This window comes from Rattus rattus, chromosome 1, assembly GCF_011064425.1.
Source record: "Rattus rattus isolate New Zealand chromosome 1, Rrattus_CSIRO_v1, whole genome shotgun sequence".
NCBI classification, from domain to species: Eukaryota; Metazoa; Chordata; class Mammalia; order Rodentia; family Muridae; genus Rattus; species Rattus rattus.
In genome coordinates this window covers 262,218,211-262,227,991 of record NC_046154.1, presented here as the reverse complement: position 1 = coordinate 262,227,991, position 9,781 = coordinate 262,218,211, and the positions used below count along the sequence as shown (strand labels likewise).

General features: G+C 49.1%; 1 protein-coding gene across 5 annotated transcripts in view; it reads left to right on the top strand.

Moving 5' to 3' along the window:
* The first annotated feature begins 1,617 nt into the window (after positions 1–1,617).
* Positions 1,618–9,781, top strand: part of Scn8a (sodium voltage-gated channel alpha subunit 8) — a 174,536-nt gene continuing 166,372 nt past the window's right edge. For 4 of the 5 annotated variants that reach the window (XM_032885132.1, XM_032885118.1, XM_032885138.1 and 1 more), the window contains exon 1: positions 1,618–1,712. The gene's annotated coding sequence lies outside the window, so the exon portion shown is untranslated. Of the gene's footprint in view, positions 1,713–2,302; positions 2,415–9,781 lie in introns of those variants that run through there. The other variant, XM_032885112.1, reaches the window with a different exon arrangement.

Here is a 9,781-nt window from a genome sequence, read left to right as displayed (position 1 = left end):
CTCCCGCACCGCACATGTGTGCTACAACACAGCACTAGATCTTCAGCATGTAAAAGGGCTTCTACTGCTCAATTCCAAGGTTTATTTTAAAGTAAGAGTAAGCAAGGTCAGATAAACATGCTAATGAAACAAGGGTCTGGAATGAGAGACTTATAGGTCTGGTTAAACATCTGGTTTACAGAAGAAGAAAAAATAAATTGGGCTTCGTGAAACTTAAGAGTGTTTACCTTTGAAATGACTTGGTCAAGAGACAAAAGAATTATAATTCCATGGTAGGAAACAGCATTTGCCAATCACGTGACTGTTAGAAGATGTGTATCTGTAAGATACAAATAGTTCTCAATAAGCAAGCACCTTCTAAAGTATAAAAGACCCAAATAGACGACTTCAACCAGCAGGATTTACAGAGCCAAGACATTTAACACATTTAGTCATTAGTGGAACAGAAGCTAAAACCGCAGTGGAATAATTCATCACACTATTAGAGTGGCTAAAATTAAGAAGACTGGTCAAACCAAATGCTGAAGAGGATGTGGGGCACTGATGCCCTACTGTGCTGCGGGCTGATGCCCTACTATGAATTGAAATGGCAGAAGCGCTTTGAACATCAGCTCAGAGTCCCTTCTCTTTGCTTTGTAATTTTAGTTTTGAAACATGGTGGCCTCGTACAGCCTGAAACTTGTTATGTTCACGAGAATGAGCTTCTCTGGGTTATGTGGCTGGTGTTGGGGAATCTACCCAGGGCTTTGAGCATGCAGGCGTTCACGCTACCAATTGAGCACGCCTGCAGCCCCTGAATTCTCTTAACATGTTGAGTGACCTAAGAGAATCCAGTCATCTCCTTCCTAGACATTTATACCCAGAGAAGTAAGGGAATGCCTCTGTACAGAGGTGCACACAGCATTCGTAGCAGCTTAATTTGTAACTAGTGAAACCTAGCACTAGCTTAAATGGCATCAATAAGCGGTTTAAAATTTGGTTATGTCCCTCCATAACGATTATTACCCAGTGGTAAGAAGAAACGAACACCTCACGGGTAGCATCAAAAAAAACAAAACAAAACAAAACAAAAACAACCCTCAAAATAATCATGGTGAGAGAAGTGTCCTACACTTCTCTACAAAGGAAAAAAAAAGGTTCATACTGCATGATCCCATTAACTCTGGAAAATGCAAACCAATGTACAGTAATAGATTAGTGGTTGCCTGGGGGAGGCTGTGTGTGTGTGGGCAACACAGAGCTGGATTGCAAAGAGGCACCAGGAAACTTTGGGCATGCCCGTCACCTTAGTGGCGAGGAGCTCCTGCATGCACATGCATGTCAAAATATATTCCAAACATGGAACTTACAGTGAGCCAAATATATCTCACGAAAGCTACTGTAAAATGCATGCGGTGGGCACATTATGCCACAGTCTGTGCTGGATCGTGTTAGAAAACTGTAAATGCACTTCCCCTTTAGTTTCTACAATAAAGCTATCAGTTTGGTGCCCTGATTGATTGCTCCCTCCTAGTGACAGAACACTGAGGTTTGGACAGGTTGTCACCGCCACTCTTTAGCTAAAGACGGTGCTATTCAGTGTCAACTGAATTTGCGTTAGAGAGACAGCTCCAGGAGTCCTCCTCGCCTTCACCGTGACGCTCCTTAGGCCTGTGGAAGCAGTTCAAAGGCTCATGCCAACTTCACAGATCTACCCACTGAGTTTGGAGAAGGTAAGGTGACCTCTAAGCTTCCAAACCTGAGGACTGCCTTTGCCACTCATGGCAGGCCCCTGTCGTAACCGTGGCTTCTATTTGCTGTGCGTTGGATCAGTTGACCAAAGATCAAGTCATAAACTCCGACTGCGGTCGCACGGTGACCGGGCGTGCCCGGGAGCAAGGAGACTCTTGTCATTGACCAGGGCCGCAGAGCATCTATCGGGTGTCGACGCCGGTGCTGGTGGGGCCGGCGGGGGCGTCGCAGAGGCGGGCCCGGGGACGCTCGCAGGCGCTCGGGCGCGGCGCCCCTGCCGGTCGGGCTCCCGCGCGCATCCAGTCCGGAGCGCGGGGACGCAGGCCAGAGAGCTGGGAGCGAGAGGGCAGGCGAGCGAGTCGGCGGGCGGGAGCGCCCGGCAGGGTAGGTGCGGCGGGGCGGGCGCGGGGCGCGGACTGACGGGCGGGAGGGCGAGCGCGGGAGCGGGCGCGGGCAGGGGGGCGCGCGGAGGGTCGCGCGGGGCCTGGTGGGGCGCGGGCGGCGCGCGGCGGCGGAGTCATCAATTGCGCGGCTCGCGCAGCGCGGGGGGCGGGGCGGGGAGCGCTCCAAGATGGCGCCCACCGCAGTCCCGCCCGCCGCAGCCTCGGCGCCTCTGCAGTCCGGCCGCGCCTCCCGGGCCCCGCGCTAGGGCCGCTGCCGCCTCGCCCGCCGCCACCGCCGCCGTAAGTCGTCCCGGAGCCCCTGGCCCGGCGCCGCTCCTCTCCTTGGTCTCCCCTCTCGCCCCGGGACCCTGGAGCGGGCTTGCCCCTCTCAGCCCGGGGCTTTGCCGCAGAACGCTCGGCGCGGCTCGCGGGCCGCGGGGCTCACGGGGCTCGCGTGGCCGCCGTGGAGCGGGGTTTCTGCCCTTCGTGCTTTGCACGGGCGTTTGGAAGTCTTGCTTCCTTCCACGGTGTTTGCCGGGGTTCCCGAGGAGGATGGGGGACCACCAGCTCCAACCCCTGGACACCCTGCCCTCCAGGTTGCCTGGTCGCCCAGGGACGCGGGCTTGCCCAGGCGTCCCTTCGGCGCTGCAGCCGGCACCCAGCCCCCAGTGCCAGTCCAACCGGGGCTCTCGGGCTGCTCTGCAGCCCCTCATCTTTGCCCCCTCCCCCAGTCCTTTCTGGATCCTCCTTCATCTGGCTCCACATTGCTACCAACTGCAGAAGCCGGGGGACTCCTGGGTTCGTGGGGCAGTCAGGACATCTCCTGTCCTCTACTCCTTTACTTGGATGTATCAGTCCCCCTTTCGCCAGGGTGCTCTGGGGTTGTGTTGGAGCCCCCGCGACCTTCCTTGGCAGGTTAGGATTCCTGCATCAGAGAACATCACTTTCAGAATATCCCCCTTCCCCCACCCCCACCCCTACGCCACCCTATGCAGAGCTTGTTCCTCTCCTTGCTCTCTTCCCTCCCCCACCTTACCACGGGCAGCAGCACCCTGGGCTTCTTCTTAGCGTTGGGATACAGAACTGTTTGCCCAGACCCACAGCTTGGACCCCCTCCTCTCTGTTTCATTCACCCTCCGTACCCTAGGGACCACAAAACCTCTGCATTTCTCAGGGGAGGTCCGCTCCATCCTCCCCATTGCCCGCAGCAACCACCGGTGGAGACTTGGCAGTTAACTTTCCGGGCGGTAGTGGGGGCTGTCAGACCCCTTCAGCGTCCCTAGGTTTGAGTTAGGATGGAGTGGGAATCCGTTTTTCAGTCTAATAAATAGGAATTCTCCAAACCGTGCATTCCTTCCAACTACTCCACCCTATGCCCTCTCCCTCACTTACACTGCAGTTTTTGAAGCACGGGGGAATACATTTTGTAACTGGAGGTTCCAAGATTCGCATCGGTGTTCATAATCAATGTCATCTGTTGGGGTGGGGGTGGGGGTGGGGAAGCATAGAAGAAACTTTGCCTTGCATCTGGCCAAACTCGGGCAGGGAGAAATAGCAGTCTGCAAGGTCTGCTGCACAGGGGGAACTGCTTTTAATGCACAGTGGGCATCCGGGAGGGCAGGGATCGGAAGCAGGAAGTGTGGGTAAGGGCCTTTAGGGCAAAGGAGGGAGTGCTTTTTATAACTGTTTTCTCGAGTTTAAACCTGGAGATCCTTTAGGGAGGTGTATGTGTGTTAGGACGGGGGAAATGTCTTAGCTTTCCAAGGAGATTTCGGGTGTGGTAGGCTTTTTTAACGTCTCACAGAGCTCTCTTCCCTTTTCTCCATATGCATTAGAATATATGGGGGAGGGAGCCTTGTTCTTTCCTCAAAAATATGTTTTTGATGTGTAATGCAAATGGCTGGACAACGTTAATACCCAGTAGCAGGATGGCAGGAACCAAGAGGTTTAGGCTCCAAACGCCAAAAGCTTTTAGCATGCATATTTCTGAAACCTGGCTCTTGAAATACTGCAGCATTTTCCTCTGGAACTCATGACCCATAAGGCCTTCAGTTCTCCCTGAAAGAGGATTTGATTGCTGTGTGTGGGGGTAGTGATGGTTCGGTGTTCCGTGAGCATTCTGTCTGTCCTAGAAATTGAAGCTCTCCGGAGAGGGCTGCAAGCATGTTCTGTGTTCTCGGAACATCTGATGTGTGTAGATGGAACGTGTCTCTTCCTGGGATGTGGTGGGCATTGTATAGCAATTCATGATGGTTCAGGCTAGCTAGTTACTGGTTTCTTGGGGTCCGTTTGGGAGGCTTGACTTTATACGCCTTCGGTTTTCATTTGAGGTTTTGTCAACTTTCCTATAGATATTCGGAAATTTTTCTTTTAAATAAACTAAGGATAGCGACTTGAGATATAGTATATTTAAAAACAAACAGCCACACGGTTGCTTGAAGGAGGACTCTAAGCAGTTCACCCCGATGCGCCTCCGGTCTTGTCTTTCCTTGGCTTTATGCTTGCTCGAGGGGTACCTGCTGTGGTGCTGAAGGACAGCTCCCGGGCTTGTGTGACTGAAGTCGCAGGCTGGAAGGGACTGGGTTTGCTTTGCCACGAATGAACAGCAGGCTTTCCCCAGTGATGTGGATCTGCATGTGCATGCGCAGCTGGGTCATACTTGAGGTTGAAGGTCTGGTTATCACATTTTTCATGCTCCCACATAACTCCTCATTTTGGCTGTCCCCCACGGAGGCAGTGCTGTTTTGGCTTCAACAGATCCGTATGCAAGGCATACATTCTGCTGACCACATGGTTTCAGGGCCTTTTTTTGTCATTTCAAATAGCAAGAAACTGTCAATATTACGGTAATATGGTCTTCGCCACAAGTAATTAGATAGCTTACCAAGTTAGGCTGAATCTGAAGGGCATTTTTGATAGGTTGACCTAAACAGTGAGCTGGATATGGGACTCAGCAGGTTAACCTGTGAACCATTATGTCACTGGGGTATGCTGGTCTAAAATTGTTTTAAAATCGTAAATGGGGAAGGTGGAACATAAAATTCAACTTGCTCAGCCCCTTACCTCCCTTGGAAATCCTTCTTATAGGACACCTCTGCTTTGACTACTTTGTTGGTAGGGAACTCATTGCCACAGAAAGTAGCTCTCCCACGGTGGTCGAAAGACTTTAATCTCTCTTAGAAGGTAACATGTATAACATTGAGGGACATACTCTGGAACTGCACAAGTGGCAAATGTCTCTCACATGTTTGCTATGGTAAAAACCAAGACAACATTTTGCAGAGAACTGAGAGACACTGTACCTATTTGAAAAGCATGCAAAGGAAACATGGCTACCTAAAGTAAGAGAGGGTTCAATGAATGAAAAGAAAGCTGTCTTTCATGTGCTGGGGTTATGTAACAAGTTCTGGAAAGCACCTGATTTACTTAATGAGTGTTTAACCCCTGTGAGTTATACGAGAAGGGCCTTAAGCCCATACTGTAGAGAAAGTGTTAAATATAACCTATTCAGAGTGTGGTCCGTTGCCACAGCTATAAAAATAAGACACACTGGTTGCAGAAACAGTATGGAGGAAAGTCCTCCTGACTTTTACCTGCTCAGCAAAAGCATTGGCCAGGTGTGAGTGCACTGTTTCAATTTCAAGCCACACTTGCAGAAGTTGCTCAAATGATACTTACTTTCAACTTGTGTCTTTCATGTTCTTAGACTCAGGGTCTAATAGACCCAGGGACTCAGACATTAAATTGTTATATTTCCTTTTGCCTTTCCCCTTAACCCTTTAAACAATTTTCAGATAACTATCTTTAATGTGAAAGAATTTACACAGAGTAATCCCCACTCCCACACCCCTTTTTAAGTCTCTTGACACAGTACCTAGTAGGATAAAGACACTCAACCAGTTGCCTGATGACCAGTATCATCAAGTATTTCCCAGATGTAAGACACTGTATCAGACATGGACACATTTGCTAAATAGCACCAACTTCAAAACAATGTCCTGCAAACCAAGAGCCAGAGGTAGAAACACAACTTTGGCCCTGTGGGCGTATTGACTGGGGAAATGTATGACTGTCAGGTTGAGCTCACTGATTTTCACCTAAAAATAGTTTGCAAAAGGGTGGAAAATAAATATAGGGAAAGAAAAAGGAGAAGGCCTCCTTAGTTTTTTTCTGTCCCTTTGTGAAGATGCAGAAACACACAGTCAAATACAATGTCATGGATTAAGGAAAAGCGACCCAACCAATTGCCATTGTTGGAGGCAACTACAGGCCTTGGAGTCAGACAAAGCTAGATTCAAATCCTGACTTGGCTACTTGCTTTTTAACCTCGGGCAAGCTGTCTGGTTTCTCTGGGTTTCAGTTGCTCTCTTCTGTAAAAACAGGAATAAATAATGCCTACATTGCCATATTTGTGGGGATTATAGAAAATCTGCTTCCTTTCCCTAGAGACTTAGCAGCTGAGTGGGTATTTACATGTGTATCTGATATAGTATGCATGTACTGTATTAAGTTTCAGTAGTTTGAAAGCAGATGGTTTCTGCATGTCAGTCTGCATAGGGGGCAGGGTCTGCAGATAATTCCTGCTTGTCAGTCTGCAAGGGGGCAGGATCTGCAGGTTCCTTAGCCTGAATGGACGCCGCTAGTCTCAGATGAGGAGAAGTACACCGCACAGCTGCTACACTGACCCCACCCCTCACCAGGGTCGCATTTGCCAAGGCAACTCTTTTCTCATCCCCCTGAAGTACACTGCAATGGTGTTCCTCACCACAAGGGAACACTTTAGCGCTCACAGGCTGGAAGGCAACTGGACTGTTTTATTTACAGTTCTGAAGATGTAGTAGGCCCAAAGGTGAAGGCCTACCATTATTCTCACATGAGCTGGGTTTTCAGTGAGGTAGAGTTTGGAATGGCGTCCGTCCTCATTTTAATTATCTCCTTGTGTGAACTTTGCATGGCTGTATCGGAATGGGCCTGTATTAGGACTCACAGGTGACCACCTGCTGTGGGCCATTATCACTCTGCTTACAAAAGCTTGAAACATCCTTCTAGAGCTAGGTAAAGCAAGTATCATTCCTTGTTACAGCTTAGGAGAGTAAGTTGTCCAGGGGTGAGGACAACTCAAGAGGTGGAACCGAGGCTGCCACGGAGCTTGGTTGATTCACACTTAAAGATTTTTTCCCCCATGAAATAGTGTTACATTCTGATGTTCATATAACCAAGTAAAATGAACAGTTTTGGTTTATTTTAAGAAATTATCATTATCCTAGGTAGCTAAACATATCTTTATGAGTGGGCGAAAGATTCTGAGATAGGCAGAAGTACCGCTCAAGAAGCATTCGGAAGAGGGGAAGCCAGGAGAGAGATGACCTGAGACATGTCAAGAAGTGGTTGAATGTGTATGCCTTTCCTTGTGCGTGTGTCCTAACCCTCTGCCCCAATGGAAAATCAGAACAAAGCTATGTTCTAAAGGACCGACACACCTCCGTGTTTGTGTGTCTTTCTCCCGGTGTCTTGCACTAAATACCCTTATGCGGCGACCCTTGAATGCTCTCTTACTGCCACCCTATGTTAACGGGGACCGTGGGAAAGTTTAGCTGTTGACACCTGGAGCAGCTGGAGCAGCTTTGCTCATGCTCGAAGCTGGAAGACTTGGAGGACAGAGCATGTTGGGAACGTGTGCCGCTAGGTGAGATCTAGAGCTGGAAGAGTGTTCTCAGAGGGGTGTAGGCTGGGAGAGCACAGGTGAACGGGAGGGGAAGTAGTTACGATTTTCCTCAGGCATGGGGATGTGCCACAGTGAAGGAAACTGGCATAAAACTGGGAGCCTCCTCAGTTTGGGGTAATGTGTGTGTGTGTATGCTTTTGTATGCATTCATGTGCATGTGTGTTTGTATGTGTGCTGTGTGCATATGTGTGTGCTTGTGTATGTGTGCATACATGTGTGCATGTGTGTACATGTGTTTGCATACATCTGTACATGCGTGTGCATGTGTGTGCGTAGGGGTTTGCAGCATTTCTATAGCTTTAGTTTGTAGGGAGAGACTTTCAGTGTCACTGGGACTTGTCCAGAGGTCTGGAAATGGAAACACTGAACCCCTCAAAAGCCCTGTTAACTGACTCCTGCCCTGTCCCTTGATTAGTATGGCTTGTATGCTGTTAAAGGCTTTGGAGTCCCGGGCAGCACAGGCATATGGAAAGTTTGAATTACACAGTTACTTGCTTATCAGCATCCCCACTAGAGTGAACTTGGGGAGTCAGGGAAAGTCAGTCAGGTTAGTTTTAACGTTTAGATAGCATTTCATAGCGAAAGGGACCAAGCCTATTTCCTCAGTGAAGAAGCAGTCCATTTTCATGTTAGTCCTTCCTGTCTTTATTCCAAAGACAGTTAAATACTGAGCCTCCAGGAGCTCAGGGTCTATTGCAAACCATCCTGAAGTGGCAGCTTTTTGTTCTGCCAAGCAGTGGCTGTGAATGAGTGAGGTTGCTTGTGGTAGGGTGAGCTCTGTATCCCAGTTCTTCAATCAAGGATGACGCCCTGAGCTTTGGCGCCGTATCCACCACTGCCTTTTTTTGTTTTGTCTTAGCAGTAAGCTGAATAAAATGGTTTCAAATGAAAACGAATTAGTGCATTGTTATCAAATGGCGGAGGAATATTAAGCAGGTTGTAAATGAGCCTGGCAGAACTTTCTCAGAGGTCAGGATACCCAGAAACTCCATTTGCTCAGAGGTCAGAGGTCAAAGGTCGGGACACCCAGAAACCCTGTTTGCTACAGGACTCCCAATTGGATCTCCTAGGTTTGGTATAAAGAGCTGTGACACCTTGCTTCTAGAGAAGCGTAATAGGTATGCTTTAAACATTGGCATCGTGCAGCCGGGGTTGGGGAGCGTTGTGGGTATGAGGGATTATCAAAGGGTGTGGGGATACAACAGATGAGGGAGGGAGTTAGGGTGTGACCGGGAGAATCGCTCATACCTTAGGACAGGCGTTCGGTCTTCTGAAGTCTCTTGGGGGTTCATGTCTGGATCCCGTTCTCTCGGACAGAGCACAGAACCTTGGGAGGGTCAAGTGTCACTAGTTTGCTTTCATTCTTGTTCTGACTTTGCTAGAACTTTACCACACATCGTAAAATTCACCTGATTGCTGTGTTGGGAAAACTGGAAGGCGTTTTCCTGCTTTATGGGAAGAGGGCCGACATGCTTAACCCTCACTGTTAGTTGTCCTGGAAAAGCCTCTCCACATCGGTCATCTTGTGCCCTCTCTTCTATTCTGCCTTAAAAACACACCTTTTGAATTTCCTTGCTCAAGCCGTTGCTAGAGACAGAGGGTTCAAAAACAACATGGTTGAATTGTCTCTTTCTGCCCTTACTGCCTCCCGGCCATCCAGTATGCATTCTGTAAGTCGTGAGTACTAGGTCTTGGGCACAAGCACACGCCAGCCCCTCCTGCCCGCCTCAACTATTCCTATCATCTCTCAGAAAGACTTTATCTTTAAAATATATATTTTGTACATAAGGGAGTTTCGTCTGCATGCATGTCTGCACTGCGTGCTGGTCTGGTGTCTGCAGAGGACAGAAGGGGACATTGGGTTCCTGTTGCTAGAATTACAGGTCATTGTGAGTAGCCGTGTGGATACTGGGAATGAACACCGGTCTTCAGGAAGAGCAGC